Genomic DNA, 24,475 nt, shown 5'->3' with positions numbered 1-24,475 from the left:
TGTATTCAAGATAGAGAGCACTGAGAAGACACAGCAGATAAAGCAAGATCAATGTTTATAATTACATAGGTAAATGCCTAAAGGCAGCAACTGAAATGCACCACTATTTGTGCTTTGGGGTTAACACGTATAATCATTTTAACTTTGTTTTTAAAGTTTAGCTGTTTCATTTTGAAGCTGCTATCATTTTCTTAGACCTATGTAATTGAAATTTTAATTACATAGTAGACAAAATATTATTTATGAATATGCTGTTTAAATTCCAACTGCTTAATCCTTTTACAATTATTTATAGAAAAAACATATTTAATCTTAGTACTTTGACATATTTTGCTACAGTTAGCATATGATTGTAAAGTCGCATTATGGTATACCCATATAACCTCTGGATTTTGAAATTAATTGGGTTTTTTGTTCTTTAGTTCATAAACCATTTTTATGAATGTTCTATTAATGATTAGAAAATTTGATCTTGTCAGTGGATAGCAGAATTTTGTGTTTGTATTATACGTGTGCATTTTTCTTTTTTAAAACATTAAATAAGCCTTATTGTCCTTTTTGACTTTCTATCATAGAGAATTGTGCTGATGTCAATTATTGCAATGATGGTTTTGTTAATTTATCATTTTGATACTAATAATTTTTGTTTTATAAGTTTATATATTATAATTATACATAGAGGTCTTTAATATTATTGTATATTTGATTATTTGAACTATATATGAAGTTGCAGGTTTGAAAATAAAATTCTAATTTGACTAAGGTTGAAAAGGCAAAATCTAATGATTAATGTATTTATATGGAAAATACCTAAAGAAAATCTTATTTAATTTTTGTCTTCCAAACTTTCATATAGAAGTTTTAGATATTTATTTATTTATTTATTTATTTTGCTAGTCAAAAGTAAACTTTATCTAATGGCATAGGCTCAAAATATATATAGTGAAAACAGCTCTACAGAAAAACCTAATAAATCTACCATCCAAATGGGAGATTTTAACATAAATTTCTCAATAAATGATAAATTAGGAATACCAAATTTTAAAAACTTAGGTAGACAATTTGAATACCAATGTTAATAAAATTGGTGTTAATGTTAATCTTGATTAACATTAACATGTTAATAAGATTGATCAAATACACATATATAAAACTGAATATTGCACACTGTTTTCATGCACATATGAATCATTTACAGTAAGTGGCTATGCTTTATACCACAAATGAACATCAACAAAAATTGTATACCATTGGAACTGGTGTGTTCTATGATCACAAAACAATTAGGCTAGAAAATAATTTTTGTAAAGAGGAAAAATATACTTTTTAAAATTATAAAACATTTATAAATAAATAATCGTCTTAAGAAATCAATATAAGAATTAGAAAATGTTTAATTGCAAAATATAGTGCAAATACCACTTATCAAAACATGTGGAATAAACATAAAGCTTACATTAGAAAAAAAAAACTGTACAAATTAGAAACGGATTGGTATAATTAATGACCTTGTGAAGAAAAATATAGACCATTTCAATAAATAAAAGAAAATGTAGACTATTTCAATAGATGCAGAATAAGCATTTCTAAAATTTAACATGCATGCATAATTTTTTTTTAATTAATCAGAATAAAATAAAGAAAACCATGTTATGGAGCTGAATTGTGTCCCTTCAAAATTCATCTTGAAGCCCTAAGCCCCAGTGTCTCACAATATGACTGATTTGCAGAGGAAGAGATAATTAAATTAAAATGAAGCTGTTAGGGTGGATCCTAATCCAAACTGACTGGTGTCCTTATAAGATGCTATGGTTTAGATGTCATTGTCCCCACCAAAACTCATGTTGAAATTTGATTGTCAATGTGACAGTGTTGGGAGGTGGAGCCTATTGGGAGGTACTTAAGTAATAGAGGTGGATCCCTCACAAATAGATTAATGCCCTCCTGTGAGACTAAGTGAGTTCTTGCTCTCAGGACATGATTAGTTACCAGGCAGTGTTATAAAAGCAAGTTTGTTTGGCTTCCTAGATGCTCTGTTGCTTCATCTTATTCCATGTGATCTCTTTGCACACACACACCGCCCCTTGCTTTTCCACCATGAGTTGAAGCCACATGCACCCCCTCCCCAGATTGGCTGCTTGATCTTGGACTTTCCAGCCATGAGAATCATGAACCAAAATACCTCTTTTTATAAATTACAAAGTCTCATATAGCCTATTATAGCAACACTAAACAGAATAAGACATAAGAAGAAATTTGTACACAAAAGGAAACACCAAGGCTGTATACACCCAGAGAAAGATCATGTGAGAGGACACAGCAAGAAGGCAGCTGTCTGCAAGCCAAAGAGGAAGGCCTCCTTAGAAACAACCCTGCTGACACCTTGATCTCAGACTTCCAACCTCCAGATCTAAGAGAAAATAATTTTTGTCATTCAAGCAACCTAGTCTGTGGTATTTTGTTATAGCAATCCTATCAAACTAACACACTGTCCATTAAAAACATAGAACAAATACTTATTTTATGTTGAAATGTCAAAACATTTTCAGTAGGATGAGAAACAAAACAAAGATAGTTGCCATCATCTCTTTTACTCAGTATTTTACTCAAAGTCTTAGTCAATGCCATAAGGGGAAAAGGAACAGGTAATGATTGGAAGAAGAGACACAATGCTGACACTTGCAGATAATATGTGTTGTATATATGAAAAATTCAAATGTAAGATAAGTTGCTAGAATAAATAACAGATTTTGGCAAGATTGTTACCTATGAAAACAATATGCAAAATTTTTATCACATTTCATATGTCATTAACAATTAGAAAATGTAATTTTAAAATGTTTACAAATATATAAAAATGCAATGTACTTAGGGAAAATATCACCAAAGTTGTTTAAATAATTTTCAGAGAAGAGTATAAAATCTTAATGAAAGTAATTAAAGAAGACCTAAATTAACACTTTTTTTCTAAATAAGAAAAATCAAATTCATAAAGGTGTCAATTCTCCAAACTGACTAATGGAGCTGTTATGATTCTTATCAAAATCTCAAAGCAGCCCAACCCCCACCATGGGTGCTCAATAAGCCATTGTAAAATTTGTAAGGAAGAAAGAAGAGCAAGAACAACCAAGACATTCTGCAAAAGAACAAGATGGAAGACCTTTCCTATTCGACATCCAGATGAGTTTTAAAGCTAAAATGATTAAAATAATGTGCTAAAAGTACAAGGATAGACAAATAAAATAGAATGACAGAAAACAACAAAAGAGAATTGAGAGAACAGACACAGAATCTCATATATGTGGAAGTTTCACTTGTTGATATAGGCATTTCTGATTGGTGGAAAAAATGATTGGTTACTTACTAATGGTCCTTTAATGATTACATATATACATAAAAATTAGGAAATGAATTATACTCTCATAACTTAAGAAACAAACACAAATGGGTTAAATAGATTAACATGAAAGGAAAATGTGTGAAATCTATACAGGTCTCAGGGTAGAAATGGATTTAAAATATTAAAAGGAGCAAATGAAAATGGAAAATAATGATACAGTCAACTACATTAAAAATAAGAATTCTGGAGGACATTATGTTAAATGAAGTAAGCCAGGAATAGAATGTTAAACACCGCATGTTCTCACTCATATGTGGAAGCTAAAAAAAGTTGGTCTGGTAGAAGTAAAAAGTGTAACAGAGGACAATAGAGGCTGGGAAGGGTAGAGAGAAGGGAGCAATAGGAAGAGGTTTGTTACAAGATACAAAATTACAGCTAATGGGAAGAATAAGTTCCCGTGTTCTATAGCACAATCAGATGACTATAATTAACAATAATACAGTTTCAAAAGCTAGAAAGAGGACATTCAACATTTCCAGCACAAAGAAATGATAACTGTTTGAGATAATGGATATGCTAATTACCCTTATGTGATCACTATACATTATATGTATCGCAACATCACTATGTACTCCATGAATATGTAAAAGTATTATTTTCAATTAAAAAATAAAATTGAAAAGGAAAAATATGAATTTTATATAATTAAAAATGTCAACTAAAACCTAAAAACTAAAACCTAAAAAATCATAATTCTAATTGTATTAGAAAAAATATTGTAAGAAGAAATCTAACAACTTAATAGGAAAACAGTGCAAAACATGAAAACCAGTACTTCTCATATGAGTAAATCCAAGTGGCCAATAAATAGATGGTTAAACAAACAAAAAGGTTTAACCTCATTAGTTCTCAAGGAAATGTAAATTAAAACCACAATGAGATACCATCTTACTCCATCTCACAGGAAAAATTTAAAGCAGCATGATAGTAAATGGTGAGGATATGAAGCAAAGGTAATGTTCATTTACTGCAGAAAAAGTGCAAATTGTACACCAGTTTCACAAAAACTATTGACATTACCCTACTTACATAAATATATACTACAACACAATTACAGTACTAGATATATATATATATGTCACTAAAATTATTTAAACCATGCATTGCGAGACACCTACAAGAATATTCAAAGAAGTAAAAAAGTGAGAAATCACCCAAATATCCATCAAGGGCAAAATAAATTAGCAAATGTGGTATACATAAAAATGAATGAACTACAGCTGCACACATCAATACAGATGAAACTTATAGTAAATAACTTCATATCACAGAAGAATATATTCAGTGTCATTTCATGTATATAAAGTACAAAAACAAAAAAAACCTGGGCAATACTTAGCTTAAGGATACAAATATATATGATAAATACCTAAAGTAAACAAAAGAATGATTAAAACAAAATTTAACAAATTGTTAACCTGAAAGTGAGGGAGGAGGATAAAGTTCAGATGGGACATACATTAAGTTTCTAAAACCTAATAATATTCTATTTTTTTTATTTGGGCAGTGAGTGCATAGATATTTATTTTATTATTATCAAGAAAATTTACCACAATAGGAATTGTGAAAAAAAAATACAAGGCTACCAACATTTAGGAGGCACAGAGAATTTAATAATTTAAATACACTCAGCCCTTAAAGGAAAAGACAAAGGAAACAATTAAAACTTTTCCAGAGTGTAAAGAAGGAAAGAACATCTCCAAAATATTTCTACCAGTTTCATATAAATACTAACCTGTAAAAGATAACATAAAACATAATAATGTAGAAACACAACCAAACTTATAAATATTGGTACAGAAATATTCATTAAAATATTAGCAAACAGAATCCAATAACAATTTTACTCCGGTAGCAATTTTCTCTCCCTATAATGAAAAGCTGGCTAAATATTAGGTACTCTATTAATCTGTGTCATCAGATTAATAAGTCAAATGAGAAAAATATGATTATATACAGAAGTGATGAAAAGTCATTCAATAAAAATTAATTAGAATAAAAATGAAAATTGACAAAAAATGTGAATAAGTGTATATTTCCTTAATGAAAGAAGTGAAAAAATTAAAGGCCTAATGTTTAAGTAGTGACATTATTCTTATAAGAAACAGGACTAGTTTGTTCAGTCTCACCATACTTAACATAATTCTAGATCAGTTTTTCCGATTTTTTTTTATTATGGCATACCCTCTTGCAAGGATCCCTTATAGATGTTTGTTTTCCCTAATCATCCCTCATTTAATTGCCTTTAAATAAACTCTTTCTTTTAGAACAATTTTAGATTTACAGGAAAGTTGTGAACATAATACAGTTTCTATATATTCTATACACGCTTTCCTCTATTATTAACATCTTACACTAGTATGGTACACTTGTCACAATTATTAACCAATCCTGAAGCATTATTATTAACTAAAGGTCACATTTCATTCAGATTTCCTTATTTTTCACCTAGTATCTTTTTTTTCTATTCCAGATTCCTATCCTGCATATACCACTTTACATTTAGTTGACATGTTTACTTAGGCTACTCGTGGCTGTTTTTTTTTTTTTTTTTTTTTTTTTGGAGACGGAGAGTAGTCTCACTGTATCACCCAGGCTGGAGTGCAGTGGCGCAGTCTCGGCTCACTGCAACCTCCACCTCCCGGGTTCAAGTGATTCTCCTGCCTCAGCCTCCTGAGTAGCTGGGATTACAGGTGCGTGCCACCACACCCGGCTAATTTTTATATTTTTAGTAGAGATGGATTTCACCATGTTGGCCAGGCTGGTCTCGAACTCCTGACCTCGTGATCCACCCGCCTTGGCCTCCCAAAGTGCTGGGATTACAGGCGTGAGCCATCGCGTTTGGTCAGGCTTTCCTTTTTTTGATGACATTGACAGTTTTGAGGTCAAATGTATTGTAGGATGATCCTCTTTTGTAATTTATCTGATGTTTCTCCCATAATTAGACTGAGTTTATGAGTTTTGAGGAGGAAGATCAAAGAATGCCATTCTTGTTCTATCATATTAGAACTATCAGTATGCCTTATTTATTAAAGTTGACCTTGATCACTTGGCTGTGGTAGTGTTTGCCAGGTTTCTCCACTGTAAAATTGCCCTTTTTTTTTTTCCTTTCCACACTATGCTCTTTGCAGGGGTAGATACTGTGTGCATTACAAACATAAAAAGTAGGAAGTTCTGTTCCACTTTCATGGTGGCAGTTTCTATCTACATAATTTATTTGGAATTCTTTTTCACAAGGGGTTTATGTATTAACCCCCACTGATTTATTTATTCAGTTATTGATTTATATCAATATATATTCATGTATATTTGTTTAATACTTTGGTAACAAATCAAATGCTACTTTATTTTATTGCTCAAATTGTTCCAGCTTTGGTTATTGGAGCTCTTTCAGTTGGCGCTTGTGTCCCTCTGACATTTGTTCATCATGTGGATTTTGTGGGGTTTATTAATGTTTTTGAATACATCTTTACTTTCTTGGCACTACAAGGTGCTCCAGGCTCATGTACATTTTCTGCTCCAGCTCTAGAGGTAGCCATTTCTCTAGGCAACCCTGGGTCCTTCTATTGAAGGATAGTATTACAAACCAAGGTCTTGGTGCTAGGTGCCACATTTAATTTTAATACCACAGATATACTGTACATGTGGTGCATTTATATCCATCCTGTATACATTAAAAAGTGTAAGATTTTTTTGCACCCCTCCATCAAGAACCATTTTGCACCCCTTTGGGGTTGGTAGCCCACTACTGAGAATGCATGCCCTAGACATTTTAATCAATGCTATTTGAGAATATCAAATAAGATGTATAAATGTTGAGGGGAAAGACAAAATTACAATCTGAAGATTATAATCATTATGCCTAGAAAACACAAGGAGAATCAAATAAAAAGCTCTTAGACATACATATGAAAAGTCTGTAAGTCATGAAACTCACATACAAAGTATATTTTTATAAGCAGATAAAACAACATGTTACACAATATAATAAAAGAAATTAAAGTTTCTATTTGCAATAACAATTTTAAAAGATACGTTGCTTAGAAATAATCATGACAAGGCATGAATATAACTTACTATACGATTCAATTTCAGTAGAATATGCAAACTATTCTGCAGTGGCTGAAAGCAGATCTTGAGAATATTTCTTGAGAATGGAGGAGGGACAGAAGGGAAGGGACTCAAGTGTAATTTTGAGGTGATACATATATTCATTATCTTGACTGATGCTTTCACAGTTATATACATCTCCTAAAACTTGCCAAATTGTACACTTTATTGTATGTCAATTTTACCTCGATGATAAACTACTGCTATGGTCACCTTTATGTGTCAACTTGGCTAGATTATTGCTTCTAATTATTCAATCAAACACTAATCTAGGTTTTAGTTGGAAGACCATCCAATATAATATGAGGGGGCTTGATTCAATCAGTTGAAAAGCCCTAAGAGCAGAGCTGAGGCTTCCCTGATAGAAGAGGAAATTTCATCCGTGGCAGCAGCTTTCGCTCCTGCCCAGAAATTCCAGCCAACAGCCAGCCCCCTCAATCATGTAAGCCAACTTCTTACAATAACTCTCTTAATATGTACACATCTTATTGGGCTTTTTTCTCTCGTTGAACCCTAACTGATCCAACCTTGTGTGTAAACATACATACACAAAACTAACGTTCAGCCAATAGACAGATCTGCAACTCAGATTCAGAAACAGTTACCACTGAACACCCATCCCACCCCTTTCTTCTGGGCCTTCCTGATGCTTCCTGATCCTCACAGGTGCACAGCCTGAAAGAACAGAATGGAGGGACAGCAAAAGTGCTGGCACAAGGCTGGGGTCAGCCTGGACTAGATTCATGTAATACTTTTAGGATAATTTTTATTAACTATATGATACTGGCACAAGTATAGAGAAGTGGGTAGGTGGAGCAGAGGAGTCTGAAATGCCTATGGATTTATTATGCAAGAAAGTACATTTAAAATAAGTAGTGAAAAATAGTAGTAGAAATATAGATATTGAAAGATAGGCTGGTACAATGGGTTAACCATTTGTCCCTCCCCAAAATAAGAATAAAAAATTAGACCCCTTTCTCATTTTTGCACCAAAATAAATTTCAGTTAAAACCACCATTCGAAGAAGGAAGAAAAGAACTATAGCAATAATAGAATTTTTAAATACGCATTTTTTTTCCAAAAAATAGGAATGGGAAACCCCTATCAAAACCTAACACAAAATCCAGAAGTCATATCTGTATGCCATTTTATTATGTAAAGGCAAAAATCTTTGTCAGGATAAGAAAAAATACTTAAAGTGAAAAGACAAACAACAAACTCAGAGAAAGATATGCCACTTTTATAATAGACAAAGTTAACCTGCCTTAACTATCAGGAACTCTTATAAATCAACAAGAAAAGGAAAGCTATTCATTAGAAACACGAACAGGTGGCCTAAACAGCAAATTTGCAACGAAAAAGAAATACAATGGCTTCTGAACATACTAAAAGTTATTTAGCTTGTAATTTTAAATGTTTGTCTATCATGGAGGAAGAGAAATGAAGCGGAATAGGGCAACTTTACTACCAGGCTCCAGTTGGACAGCGCCTGTTCTGATTATGGCCACAACTCCCATTGCAGGCCTATCCTGTATCTATAGTTCTTTCTAGGTTCCATAATTATTGCCTTTTCTTGCCCTCTTTGGGCTTCCCACTCTTAATAACCATCTAGTATTGTTTCCTCTTAACTCTAAGCTGCATATATTCTCTTCAGCCCCCTTTTTGAATAAGCGTGCTTCCTGCTAGAGCACAAATGGATACTTCTCTAGCACTACTCAACAGAAATATATTATGAGCAACAAAAACAAGTCACATATGTAATTTCAAATTTTCTATTACCCATCTTTAAAAAGTAAAACAGAAATAGGTGAAATTAATTTTAATAGCATACTTTATTTAACCCAATGTATCTAAAATATTGGATATATCCAGCATAAAGTCAGTATTAACATTACTGAGATATTTTACTTTTTTTTATTAAATCCGGTTTGTATCTTACACATAGCATTGCTCAATTCAGACTCACCATATTTCAAGTGTTCTATAGCTGCATGCTGCTAGTAGCTGCAATATTGGACAGAATAGATCCAGATTTTCAAGTGTATTGGGACAAAGCTAAGCATATGATTAACTATCATTTTAAAAATCTCCTCCATAACTATAGCTATGTCCCTTTTGCTTTTTTAACATTGGGCATATTATTCTTTTCTTGCTTTCAATTTAGTTCTGTCTATATTTAGTTTCAACTTTTGGTTGTTGTTTCTTGTATAATTGGTATCAATTTTTAAAAATTTCTTAATTAGACTACTGAAGTTTTAAGTCTTTCCAAAAGAATACTTTTTGACTCTATTGATCCATTCTGTGGGGTTTTTTCTGTGTGTGTGTGTGTGTGTGTGTGTGTGTGTGTGTGTGTTTCATTAATTTGGTGCTTGTATATTTGTTAACGTCTTCCTTGTGTTCTTTTTAGATTTGCTTTTTCTTCTTTATCAGGTTCTTTGGATAATTTTCCACTTTGGTAACTTTCTAAAGCATGCTTAGTATTCTGAACACGGCTTCTGCACATCCGCTATTGGGCCCTTGGTAGGCCCTTCTAATCTGAAAAACTGACTCTTCCTTGAGTTTAGCAACATTTTCTCCTCCTATTGCTGCTCCTGTCTCTCTTCCTCTCCCTTTTTGTCTTCCTTCTTTTCCTCTGTCTCTTCCCCTTTCTTCTTTATGCTTTTTGTTTCCATCCCTCAGTTGCTGCTTTCTCCTCCCATATATCTTGTTTTCATGGACACTAGAGCTTCTGGATTTGTCTCCAAGTGTTTAATATTTCTCTCTTACATTCTGTGCTTTTGTTGTCTTGCTCTCAGATAGTATTTCTTAAACTTGAGTATTAAGTATTCACCTTTTAGGGTTAAAAAGAAACTTGAGGATTAGGTATTTGCCCTTAAGGTAATAATACTCATGGAACACCATAAGCATATCCCAACCCTGTTTAAAAGCAATCTGCTTTTAGGTCAATAAATCAGTTTTCCATCTTATCCATTTCGGTTTTTGAGTGAATTGGGTTTGTTTGTTTGTTTGACTTTAATGCCTGTGGTCATTAATCATTTTCATAGTAGCCTACTTTGACTTGACAGGTAGAGATTGTATCTTCTTAAGGTACTCTGAAGATTCCATTTGGAATGATTTTTAGGTTTGTCAACGAGTGGCCTCACAAGTTTTTCATGCTGAGGAATTTTTTAAAAACTTTAAAAATAAAGGTTGAATATAAAACAAGGTGATACAGGAGGAGCTTTAAGAAAAATTGAAAAGAAAAATAGTCCCCAGTGCCCTCCAAGTGATTTTTGTCTTATTCTCTAGTACCATATCTGAAGCCTTGTATTTTCTGCCACTCAGTATAAAAATGAGTCCTAAATAATATAAAATACAGGTAAAAATGAAAGAGAGAACAAATATCACAAAATAATAACAAGAAGATAGGAAATTAAGAAGAAACAATACCATAAGCTTAAAATAAAATAGAAATTAAAATAAATTAGAAGATAATTTAAAAACAAAAATGTGTAATCTTGATATTAAAAAAATAAATAAACATAGAAAAAAAGATTAAAAGTTAATCAAGTAAAAATATATAATATGCAAGTAGACTCAATAAGAGATCAAAAGTGGTACCAGAATATTAGTTAAGAAATATAGAATTAAAAATTAAAAATGTTGAAATAAGGGGAAATTTTAAATTTTAAAAATTAACATTAAAATGTAGGTATGTCAGGTACCCCCAAGACCACCCTCAGGCTAGATAATTTGCTACAAAGACTCATAGGACTCAAAGAAGCTATTGTACTCACAGTTGTGACTTTTTTTTATATACTTTAAGTTCTGGGGTACATGTGCAGAACATGCAGGTTTGTTACGTAAGCATACATGTGCTACGGTGGTTTGCTGCACCTGTCAACCCATCATCTACATTAGGTATTTCTCCTAATGCTATCCCTCTCCTACCCCCCAACCCCCTGACAGGACCTGTTGTGTGATGTTCCCCTCCCTGTGTCCATGTGTTCTCATTGTTCAACTCCCACTTATGAGTGAGGTGGTGTTTGGTTTTCTTTTCTTGTGTTAGTTTGCTGAGAATAATGGTTTCTAGCTTCATCCATGTCCCTGCAAAGAACATGAACTCATTCTTTTTTATGGCTGCATAATATTCCATGATGTATATGTGCCACATTTTCTTTATCCAGTCTATCATTGAAGGGAATTTGGGTTGGTTCCAAGTTTTGGCTATTGTGAACAGTGCCGCAATAAACATACGTGTGCATGTGTCTTTATACTAGAATGACTTATAATCCTTCGGGTACATACCCAGTAATGGGATTGCTGGGTCAAATGGTATTTCTGGTTCTAGATCTCTGAGAAATCACCACATTGTGATTTTTTATAGTGAAAGGAAATGGATCAAAATCAGCAAAAGGAAAAAGTACATGAGGAAAAGTCCAGAAGAGACTAAGCAGCAGCTGTCAGTTGCCCTCTCCCAGTGGAGTCATATGAATGTGCTTAATTTTCCCACAAAGGATGTATGACAGTACATGCAAAGGTTTTCCAAGCAGGGAAACTCACCCAAGCCTTGAGTCTAGGGTTTTCATTGGAGCTCATCATGCAGCAGCTGCCTGACTAACTTCAGCTACTCACTGATAGCAAGACCTCAGGTGTACAAAAACAGGCATTCACTATAAATCATGTTGTTAATACTGGATCACATGGCACAAGGTCTCAGACACACAATACTATTTTTTTTATCAAGTAGACTAATCCAAGGGCTCAGAATGCATTCCTTTAGTAACCACCCAGGTGCTAATTCTGAAAACAGGCCTTCTTAGGGAATGTCCAGAGTTTGAGCAACCCGGACCTGCTGAGTCAACTCTTTCTTTCTTGGTAGAATAGAAAAGAAAAGAAAAAAATACAAGAAAATGGAAATGAAGCAAAAAGACTAAAAATCTAAGAGCAGAAAGAATAATTAAATAATTAATCCCCAAAAAAATCAACAGATATTACTGTAATTGAAACTATTATATCAATGCCAATATTCTGAATTGGAGAAAATAATACAAGGAAACAAAAGAAGAGAAAGAAATGAGAAATGTTAGCTGTAGGACATAGAAACAGAAGGCTTGTGTTGGAGAAGAAGGACTCAGTGACACTCTGAATCCTTGTCTTTGCCTCTCTCCAGCTTCACATGCCTAGCAATGCCCTTGGTCCTTCTAGAACCTATCAAGAAGGATCCTACCTGGTCCAAAAAGCCATCATCTTCCAGAAGCTTCAGCCAGCAATCAGCCCTGTGCTTTTATATGTTCAGATGCCCATTTTCAACTAGGAAGGTGCTGGCTTCTGTCATGCTTGTAAATTATGTAGCACATCCATTCAGACATCTTGGATCAAAAGCATACAGTTTGCTGTTTCATTAATTACCTTGGTTGTCTTAGACATTTTCTTATTGTGTATCACCTATTATGTGAGTCCAGTCTCTCTCCAAGCCCATGTATCTACACATTGCAGGAACATAGAGACTGTCCACTCAGGGCAACAAAAGGCCTAATGAACAACTTGTCACTGCAGATAGGAAATGTCTAAAAGTTTCCACGCTAATCTTCAAGAACTGGGCAAATGAAAAGGAGAGAAAGAGTGTCACAGGCTTTTGAGAGCATGTTATGCTCCACTGCAAAGTGAAAAATACATTTGGTGAAAGCAAACTGCCACCACTTAGTTAAAGCTATCAAGGCTCTGAGTCCAATTAGAGGAAAAAAAATCAATAGTGATTCACTTTCTTGTTAGACAAATTGATTTTCCTGATGAAGTTCACAATATTCTTAGAGTTTGTCTTAATCATTTTCTTGCAAAATGGCATAGTTCCAACACTCCCAAATCTCATAGTTAAATTGAGATGAGTGGTTTAGCAACGCAGGGACTTACAAATCAATCTCATCGAAGACAACAATGCATCCCTCAGACAGGTGAGCAAAAATACCAGCCAGTAATCCAGCTATTGCCAAATAGTCAGATGTTTATTTTATCTCTTTGTAATATCTAGGTAAGGATCAGGATCTTCCAGTTTTCATTCAGACCTTAATTTCAAAATGGATATCTGGTTTCATTTTTCTTGTTTCCATAAATAGAACTGTGCCCTTGGGTTTAGAAAACCTAAGTCTGCATTCCAGCTCTCTTTCCTGCTGACTGCATGACCTTGAGAAAATCCTTTCACTTCTCTGAATTGTTTCTTCATCTTTGAAAAGAGTTGGATTTTCCAGTGTGTGTGCTTGATAAATACATGGCTATAAAGCAGTAACATGTAATTCAGCAATTTCGTATGGCAGACCCTAGTCCAAGTGCATCAACTCATTTAACTCTCACATCCACCCAATGAAAAAGATATCATTATTATTCTAGTTTATAGATGAGGACACAGGGGCTTAGAGAGTTTAGAGATCTTTGCCCAATCTTAAATCTTATCCAGGGCTATGTGAAACACAAGCTCTCGATCACTGCATTCCTAGAATTGTCTCTTAAGCTGCCTTCTAGTTCTAAACAACAATAGCTTCAATGTTGATGTGACTCATCCTTTGACTATAATTAGCTGTTATTTCCTTGAGGAACACCTCTAACATCATCCCCTGTCCTTCCTACCCAAATGTTTTATCTAGCTAGAAAATGAAGGCTATCAATATGTTAAGTCAATTACAAGGTTTTTAGAGTTTTCTTTTCCTGAGTAAAGAACTGGAAGGTCTTTCCTCAGTCAAACAATAGTAGTTATAATTAGTATTAACAGAAGGTTGATTAACATGATTAACAGAGGTTTCGTGTGATAGTTGATTTTGTATGTCAACTTAAGTAGGCTAAGGAATGCCCACATAGGTGGTAAAACATTATTTCTGCGTGTTTCTGTGAAGGTGTTTCCAGAAGAAATGAGCATTGGTAGATTGAGTAAAGTTCTTCCCTCACCAATGTCAGCAGATATCATCCAACCCACTGAAGGCCTGAATAGAACAAAAAGGTGGAGGAGCATAAATTCACTCTCTCTCTTCTTGAGCTGGAACATCTGTCTTTTTACCCTTGAGCATCAGTGTCCTGGTTTTCAGACCTTCTGCCTCCAGGATTTACATCAGTGTACCCTAATCTATCTTATTGTTGCTGTTTCTCTTTAGAACCCTGACTAATACAGTTGTTTCCAGATGGATAAAATAAATGGCATGGGTACTGCCAGTCCTCTGCACCATAACCCATGACCAATCATGACACTCTCTGCTGCTGAGACCTGATATCGCCTTGAAGACCTTTAATAGCTCATGCTCTAAGAAGCTGCTATCAGTTGCCTAGAATAGGCAACAGAGAATAAGCTCATTTACATTCCAGTGAGTTCAGTGGCACAATAGGCAGCAAGGCAGAACAAAAAGAGGGCCAAAGAAGGACCTACTAAGCCAAATGGGGAGTAAGGCAGCTGCATTCCTGCAAAGGAGAGGGGATAATATCAAGATTATGTCTGAAGTGGCAAGGGCATAGAATGCAGCAGAGACTTTGTCTGGTCCATTACTATATAATCAGTACCCAGGATAGTGCCTGGCACATGGTAATGCCTCAATGAACATTTGTAACATGAACATCTACTTATTCCAATGAATGGCAATAGGACACAATTCTAGGCAGAGAAAGGAAACTGCCAATTCCAAATGAGATTGCTTTAAGAGCTCTGTAATAGTCAGAGTTCTCTAGAGAAACAGAACAAATAGGATAGATAGATAAATAAAGGGGAGTTTATTAAGGAGTATTAACTCACATGATAACAAGATCCTACAATAGGCTGTCTGCAAGCTGAGGAGCAATGAAGCCAGTCTGAGTCTCTAAGCTGAAGTCCGATGTTCTAGGGCGGGAAACATCCAGTATGGGAAAAAGATGCAGGCTGGGAGGCTAAGCCAGTCTACTCTTTTCACTTCTGTTTTTGTATTCTGACCATGCTGGCAGCTGATTAAATGGTGTTCACCCAGATTAAGGGTGGGTCTGTCTTTCCCAGCCCACTGATTCAAATGTTAATCTCCTTTGGCAACACCCTCACAGACACACCAGGATCAATACTTTGCATCCTTCAATCCAATCAAGTTGACACTCAGTATTAACCATCACAAGCTCCTATAAATTCTGACTTCTAGAACTTAGATTCTGCTAGAACTTTGAGTCCAGCCAAAACTTTGAGTCAACATTGAAGAGCACTTTGTGAAGACTGGAGCCATGGTGGATGCATATTTACGGATGGCTGGGAAGGAATGAAGGCAGCGGAAATGGCAGTCACTGGAAATCAAGTACTGGTCAAGTCCTAATAATACACAGTTAAAAACACTGCCCTAAAAGTAATTAAACTATTATTTGGTGGGATAGAATTTTGCCTTAAATCACTCTGTCCTCAGATGGGATTGTAAGTGTCTTTCTTGAAAATAGATGTTATTATTTTGGAATGCTGTAACAGGAGAGTTCATGTCCTTCGTGGTTCCCTTCATGGATCACAAATTTATTACAAGTTCCTGTGTGGACCAATACTTCCTAAAGGCTATTTTATGGAACTGTGGCCTAGAAAATACTCTATGTGGAAAAAGAAAGGATTCTGAGGCCAAATAAATTGGGAAATACTGCAGTAAGTATTATTTTGTCAATCTACATATTACATTAGCTCATGAAAGGTTTTGAGGAGTCTTGGGGTAAAGACAATGGTTTACCCCAGCATTGTTCAAATAGTTTGGTCATGGAACTTTCTTTTTCATATAACACCTAGCAACATCCCAAAGTGTAAAGGAAAGAATACTAGACTAAGAATCAGATAATATTTGAGTCTCGGTCCTAAACATAAGTTACTAAATGGGTCACTGGCAAAACATTTAAATTTTATAAGCCTCAATTTTCACTGTTAAATTAGTGACATGCCTCCCTTAGCAAAGCTTTGTGTGAATTAAATAAGATACTTTATGGGAAAGATTTTGTAAATAATGAAATATTACCTAAATGTTAGTTGTTAATATCATTAATTCAGTCAGTTCTTTGAACATGAAATGTGAGAAATGGTTTCCCAACTATAGGCCACACTTGTCACTTTTTTTTCCCTACCATTTAGCTCACTGCAAAACACTATCCAAACGGCAAAATAATGGAAACCCATTAAAGGCTTTTTCCATTATGTTGACATGACATAAACCTCTACTCAATCTTGACATTTTAAGGAATTGGCCAAAAACCTAATTCTATAAATCCCACAAGTGCTATTTGAGACTAAAATTTGAGTTAAACATGTCCATAAGCCTGCTATTGTTTCAACAAATAGATATACATATGTACCTGCATGTGGTAAATGATGTTCTAGCAGTTTAGGATGTCTCATTTTTCACTCTTAATTTGTCTGAGACAAATTACTTGTTTTTTTCCTACTGTTTCTATGTTTATATATGTATATATATCTGCATGTGTGTATACATATATATGTATGTGTATATGTATATGTACATAACACACATATATACACATATACATATATACATGTACATATGTACAAATATACATGTACATATATACACATGAGCACATATATACATGTATACACACACACACACACACATATATATAAACTATAAAACAGGGCAACAGTAGGGACAAAAACAAGTAATTTGTCTCCTCAGACAAATTAAGAGTAAAAACTGAGATAAATATATACATCAGCGTGAAAAAAATCTCTCTCTAGCTTCAAGGAGTTTAATGTTCAAAGTAACACCAAAAGTTATCATGTGTGTTTGTGTGTGTGTGTGTGTATCAGGAAACTGTGGCAGGTGCGCCAACTCTTGTTCTTCTGTTTTTGTATGGCCTGCAAGATAAGAATAGTTTTTACACTTTTTAATGGTTGCAGGGGTAGGAGTGGGAGAAATAATTTATGACAAGTGAAAATTACATGAAATTCAAATGTTAGTGTCCTTAAGTTTCATTGGAACATTGCCACACCTATTTGTTTACATATTGTCTATGGCTGCTTTTACATTGTAGCAATAGAGTCGGGTAGCCGCAACAGAGACTGTATGGCTTTCAAAGTCCAAAATACTCACTACCTGACCCTTTACCAAAAAAAGTTTGTCAACCTCTGCCTTATGCTCATATTTTTTAGACAAGTGTATTGTACGAGAAAATATAGTTACTCCACTCCACAGCAGACATCTGGGGACAGATTTTTGAGAGTAAGCTTAGTTCTCCTTTTAATTTTTCCTATACTAGAAAGCAATGTGTTTAGTAGAAATCTCAGGACTTTGGGCCTGGAAGTGAATCTTACCTCTAGTTTTATTAGCTGTCTTTGGATAAACCATTTGAACATTCTCATTCTCATCTTCCTTATCTGACTCATATGATGTTAGACTAATATAATAATCAGATTCATATGATTTTAGCCCAGTGCCTATGTCAAAGCAGTCTTCTGATAAATATCAGTTTCCTTCCTCAGCATCCCAGCAAGGAGCATGGGGAATGCGTTACAAATGGACTTCAGCAATTCATTTTGCAGTCTGCAACCACAAACAATTGAAAAGTAAAGTGCAGACAAGCCTCCAGCCTGCTTCCTGCAGCTGACTGACAGCACTTCTCAGGTCTGGCTGACTGGAAAATAATACATTTCCGACAGATCATTTGGTTTAGCCTTTTCTTCTTGTAAACAATTATCTACCAGTGTGTGCTTCTCACTGAAAATGTGCTTAAATGCTAGACCTCCAGCCAGCACCCTCCAACATGCCTGCTCTAAGAACCCTGGAGAACATTGGCACAGCATCTCCAACCATGGGGAAGAAGGCAAAGGCTGGGCACACCTGGAGAATTTGCCTCCTATCTAACTGGTTAAACTACTACAATGATGAGATTACCACACTGCCGCTCCCTGCGCCTTGCACAGTGCTGTAAATGCAATGAACCCAAGCCAGCAGGCTTTTCCTGGTCACTCAGCTCAACTATTCTTATGCCCTCACCAGTTGCATGATTCATGGTTGTATTACTGTGGGGTCAGAAACCTATGAGAGGCTAATGCTGTGGTGCTCACCCAGATCCTCTTTGTCAGCCTGATCCACACATCCCCCAACTTCTGCGAGTGATAGCGGCTGCTACGGGGCACAGGTGTATCTGTTTAGGAGAACTGCCTTTGGCCAACCAAAACTTTGTATGTCCTACTCTCCTCACTCAGGTGCAGCCAGAGCCAATGAACACATGTGTGACAGGTGTACAAATGCTTGCCGCCACCTTGCCTCAAGACAAGACAACTCCATATTGCCCTTTGAGCTAGAGATCCTTCTTTTGTTGCCCCCAGGAGGTGAGACCAAGGCTAGATTTATCCTGACACTACATCCTTGCTCACCTCATTTCCCTTCCCTAGCTCTTGGCTTTGGTCTGTTCCTCATAGTTTCTTGAACTGAAAAACACTCCCTCATTAAATCACAAATCTTTGTCTAGAACTTTACTTCTAAGAACCTCAACCTATGACACTCTGAGTCACCCAAAGAGCACAGGCCAGTATGAGGTCAGAAAGGGGCATGTTGCTCCTCTGAGTTAAACATGGCTGCTGGTCATTCTAATGGAGATAATGGCTTAACCAACCCAAATGAGGGAGAGGACCAATGGAGAGCCTTGTGAGCAAGGAGAGAACCCATGTCCACAGGGACACTGGCTACACAGATTGACTAATCCAAGCCACAAGGAATGTGGCTGCCAAGGACGAATATCTAGCACTGGCACCACCCAAAGAGCCTCCACTTCCACCCAAGATAAAGTTACTCAGAGGGATGCCTCTCTCAACAGTCAGCATACATTTGACCAACTACAGGGCGTGCATACAGGGGTGGAGAAAAACAAGGGAGCCTGGAGAGAGGCAATTCAAAAGTTATTCCTTGAAATTATAGTCTTGGGTTTAATTCCAAAATGGAATGATAATAGCTTCGAAGCTGGCATAAAGGGAAACATGGCTTTTTTGTAGGGTTAGACCAAAATGAGGGTCAGGATAGCAGGAAGTTTAAAACAGTCCTGAGCAGAGATCAATGCTTACAGAGACATAGCAGCAGACTGCCTCTCTGCCCATGATGCTATTCAACCTGAAAAAGTGAAAGAGCTGCACTAGCCTGATTAGTGGGGAGCTGTGCCAAACACACAGGGAGCTTGAGAGGGGGGAAGAGAGGGCATTCTCCTCACACCCCCCATTCATCAGGGGAAAATGACTGTGAACAGCATGGAGACCACCATGACTGGGAGGTAGGTGCCGGGTCATGCACAGGTCAATGCCATGTGTGTTCAATCACCAGCCCCCTGATGGGTCAGGAAAGGTGGCGCCCACCAAGGCCAGCAAGGTAAGTAATAAGCCTGAAGGTGAGACTCTGTGCTGGATTAAGTGGGTTTTGCTTCGGTGGCTTAAGACTGAGCAAGCAGTCAGGGAATAGAGGATGTTTAAAGAAGATGAAAGAGAAGAGAAGGAAATATTCTGTCATAATAAAAGGAATTACACCTTCAAATGCAAGTAGGAGATATTTCTATGAAATATGCAGGGATTATATGGTAATGGAAACTGAATAAATGACTAACTATTTAGATGAGACAAGGGGAACAAGTAATTTCAAGGGGTCCTCTGACTTCACTGATAGAAGAGGAACTGAGGAAGAGGGTCCTTACCAGAAAAATTGTGGAACTTGGTTTAGAATTGGGTACTATGTTGGTTACTCTTTAAATTTGTAAAATAATTCTATGTAACACATTTATACAATGGACTGCAAAGGAGCATGAAGGAACTTTCTAGGAAGGTGAAACTATTTTATATCTTCATTGTGTCACTTGTTATTTAAGGCTTGTTTGTCAGCATCATCAACCTGTGCACTTAAAATATGTGAATTGTATTGTAGCTACATTAAACATCCACAATTTTTTGGTAAAACATATAGAATGAAGATATAATGCCTATGTAATAATAAAAAAAAATTTACCTAAAATTTTAATAAACTAATCAACTACTCACAGTATAGGTTAAATCCCTCTCTTTGGCCTCAAGTCTACAAATTTGAAAAAATTGCAATGATAACTAATTGAGTTTTAAAAGATAATTTTTGGCTAGGTGCAGTGTCTCATGCCTATAATCCCAGCTAGGTAGAATTTGCCTAGTCCAGGAATTCAAGACCAGCCTGGGCAACATAGTGAGACCTCATTAAAAAAATATATAATTTTCAAAGATATCAGAGTTTACTTGGGTGAAAATGGCACATTTCTATTTTTTAGCAGTAAGCTAACTTTTTTCTGAAACTTCTTTGTATATGTATATGTGACCTGGCTGAAGAAACTAGTTGCAATGTTTGAACTAGATATGTAAGAATTTCAAAATGCTATTCTTTTTATTACTTCCAGGATGGCTTACAGTCCTCATGAGTAAAATGGAATTAATTAGAGCATCATTATTATTTGCATTGTATTTTTGAATTATGACTCTTGTGTGTTTCAATAATTATTTTTTATATTTCAGGCATTTTTTTAAAAAGGGATGTGTTGGGCCATAGCTTACAAAATGAGAAGAGGATATAGATCAGGCATTAATCAATGTCAGTATGTTTAAAACAATGGCTGTCAACACTATTTCCCCTAGCTGAATTTTGGAAGAAAATTTTTCCATTTTCTGGCCTGCTTTAGAACCACATATTGAAGTCACAGATTCTGTGGCTTATCTAGTGAAAGGTGATTTTTTTAATATCAAAAGGTTTACAAATACAAATAGAAAATGTTTTCTCTTTGGAGGCTTAATGTTAAAACATCTTCATGAAAACCAACAAATTAAAAGATGTTGACAATATGTGTACAATAAAACTTAGATATTTCATATTAATAAAGTATCTTATGCTCCAAATTAGAATGGAAAAATATTTTTTGGCATGTTATCCATTTCTGAGGGCATTAAACTGTTAAAAGTAACTATAGAATATAACATTAGAGTGCCTGAAAGTTTATTCCATTTTTAATTGAAAGTGTTTTTGTTCTAAGATAGTGTATTAGCGAGGGTTCTCTAGAGAAACAGAACCAACAGGATGTATACACAGAGACAGGGACTTATTTTAAAGAATTGGCTCACACAGTTATGGAGGCTTGGCAAGTTCAAAAATCTGTGGTGTAGGCCTGCAGGCTGGAGACCCAGAAAAGAGTTGCAGTTCAAGTTCAGAAAGGGTCTGCTGGCAGAATGCCATCTTGCTCAGGGGAGCTCATCTTTTTCTATTCGGGTCTTCAACTGATTAGATGAGGCCCACCCACATTATGGAGATAATCTACTTTACTCAAAGTCCACTGAGGTAAATGTTAATCTCATCTTAAAAATACTTTCACAGCATTAAGAATATGTGTCCACTGAGTTAAATGTTAATCTCATCTTAAAATACTTTCACAGCATTAAGAATAACGTTTGACCAAACATCTCAATAGCATGATCCAGTCATGCTGACACATAACATTACTCATCACCAGTGGAGACAAGGGAAACAAAATCTTCAGAGATATACCCAAGATGGCTGAGAATTACAAGTAATGGTACTGGGGAATATCCAGATGTTAGGTAAATGTAAAACAAACTAACATGTGCTATAACCTACTCGTTCTTACAATTTTTGCAAGATGTTTTTAGTGGAACACTATACAGTCAACATTGTCAAGGTCACAAAGAGCTATATTATAAAAATATTATCAGTAAAAGTCCTCTAATTTAAATATCAGCTATATTTCCCTGACAGCGCATACTAATAAGAGAGTAGAAAAGTTTATCTTCCAATTCCCATCTCCCTTTGATCAAAAGTATAACCCATAGAGCATTAGCTTCTCTACACTTCCTGGTTATGTATGTGCATGCCAGTGAGGGCCCATTGAGTCTCAAGTCGCAGCAGGCAGCAGGTGAGGGAACCTGCAGCACTGGCATAAGAAGATATGTGGTCAAGTGTGCCTGGAGAAAGCTTCTCAGAGCCCACAGCATAGCTGTCGCAGGTTGGGGTCCTGGGAAACAAACTCTGAGATGGAGATTTGCATACAGTGGCTTCTTGGGGAATGCTCTTGGTAACAACCCTAGAAAGGGAATGAAAGAAGCAGAATGAGGCAGGGGGTATCTGGGAAGCACAGCACAGCCTCCATGTCAGTAGGCACCACAGCAGTGCTCAAGAGCCTGGAATCAGGTGAGGCCAAGAGAATCTCTAGTGACATATTAAGCAGTGTCTAGTCTTTATGCCATTCAGATCTGCTTGTGCTCCACCAGCATATTTGGCTCCTTTGCTACAACATTTAGGGTCTCTGTTGTTGAGAGATCATACTATTAACTATTCCCTGAAAAAGTACACTTATGCAGACTTGAGGTTTGCTTCAAGCTTGTAGACAGCTTCAATAACCTAAGACAATAGGCTTATTGGGAAAGAAAGCTACAGTCTCTGTTGCTACAGCAGGTCCCAAGGCCCAATCTGATATTTATCGCTTCATTTCTTTACCACCCATTTAAGATATATTTAACCACAACTCAGCACTTCAACTAGTCTAACTTACTTGCATAGTAGAGTGAACCAGAACTTACTCCTCATGTAGTTTGTGTATTTAGTTGCCTTACTCTTGTCAATTGGTGGCTACCCAGTTTCCCACTTGCCGTTAAAGTATCAAGAGATACACCAGTGAATGCCGTGGGTCCCAGACATAGTCCACCCAACTCAACTATTAATACGTAGCAGTAACCCTAGCACCTCATGAAAAATAGGGTTGAGTATGCCTACTAATTTACCTCTTTGCACAGAAGAAACAAATGAAAACAACGTAAAGGAGCCTGTATCATGTTCCATCAGCAAAGACACATGCATTCTGGTTTCTGAACAAACTGAACAAAATCAGAACAGACCCCCAAAATTCTGTAAATCTCTCCAGCAATCAGTTAAATGATCTATCAATCGTGACTTACTATATGGGATTCAACTGTCCTTCAGACAGTATCTAAACAAGTATTGCTGAGGAAATAAATTAGCAAAAAGCTGCACACCTGGGTTCCCTTAATTGCAGATTCCTTCCCATCAACCCCTGGCTCTGACCTCCCCACCTCCAGAAAAAAGAGGAAGCAGATCAGATTAGTTTTGAGTAAATTCAAAAGTAATAACATTAGTTTTATCATTTTGGCATTAATTCACAAGTCTTTGGGTCAACTGGCTAGGAAAAAAAAGTTCAAATTACCTAAAGAAAGTCATTTTTTAAGCAAGTAGATTTAAAATAAAAACAGAAACCTGGGGCAGGAAAAATTATCACAGACATATTACAAGAAAGTAAGGACCTGTTCAGAGAAATAAGGGCCAAACCAGAAGAGAAGATCCATAGAAGTCAACTAGTCACAGTTTGATTATAGTAAAATAAGTAATCATTATAGTCAGATGGAATAAATTGAATTTCATGGAGGTGTGTGTCCATAATGACACTAAAAAAAGGGAGGGGTTAGTTCAAAATGAGTAAAACAATAATTATGTTATAAATTTCTGTATTGTCTATTAAATATGCTATGAACGAGTAAAACCAAATTATGAGTTCTATAATAGAGTTTTCTCCCAAAAAAGATGTACTATAAAAAATTTCAAACATCGCAAAAACTTATAAAAATTTTACAATGAACATCTGAACACCCACCACCTAGATTCTATCATTAACGTCTTACTATACTTACTTTATTATACACCTATCCTTTAATCCTCTATATATCTGCATTGATTTGTCAGAACTGCCATAACAAGGTACCACAGACCAGGTGGCTAAAACGGCATAAATTTATTTTCTCTGGATCCTGGATAATAGAAGTGAAGACCATGATCAAGGTGTCAGCAGGGTTACTTTCTTCTGAGGCTCCCCTCCTTGGCTTGCAGATAGCTGTCTTTGCTCTGCATCTTCACATGATGTTCTTCTGTGCTCTGTCTCTGACCTAATCTTCTAATCTCTTCTCATAAGGGCACCAGTCATTATGGATTA

The sequence above is a fragment of the Pongo pygmaeus genome, chromosome 2, assembly GCF_028885625.2.
Source record: "Pongo pygmaeus isolate AG05252 chromosome 2, NHGRI_mPonPyg2-v2.0_pri, whole genome shotgun sequence".
Taxonomy (NCBI): Eukaryota; Metazoa; Chordata; class Mammalia; order Primates; family Hominidae; genus Pongo; species Pongo pygmaeus.
This window is presented reverse-complemented; position numbering follows the sequence as displayed.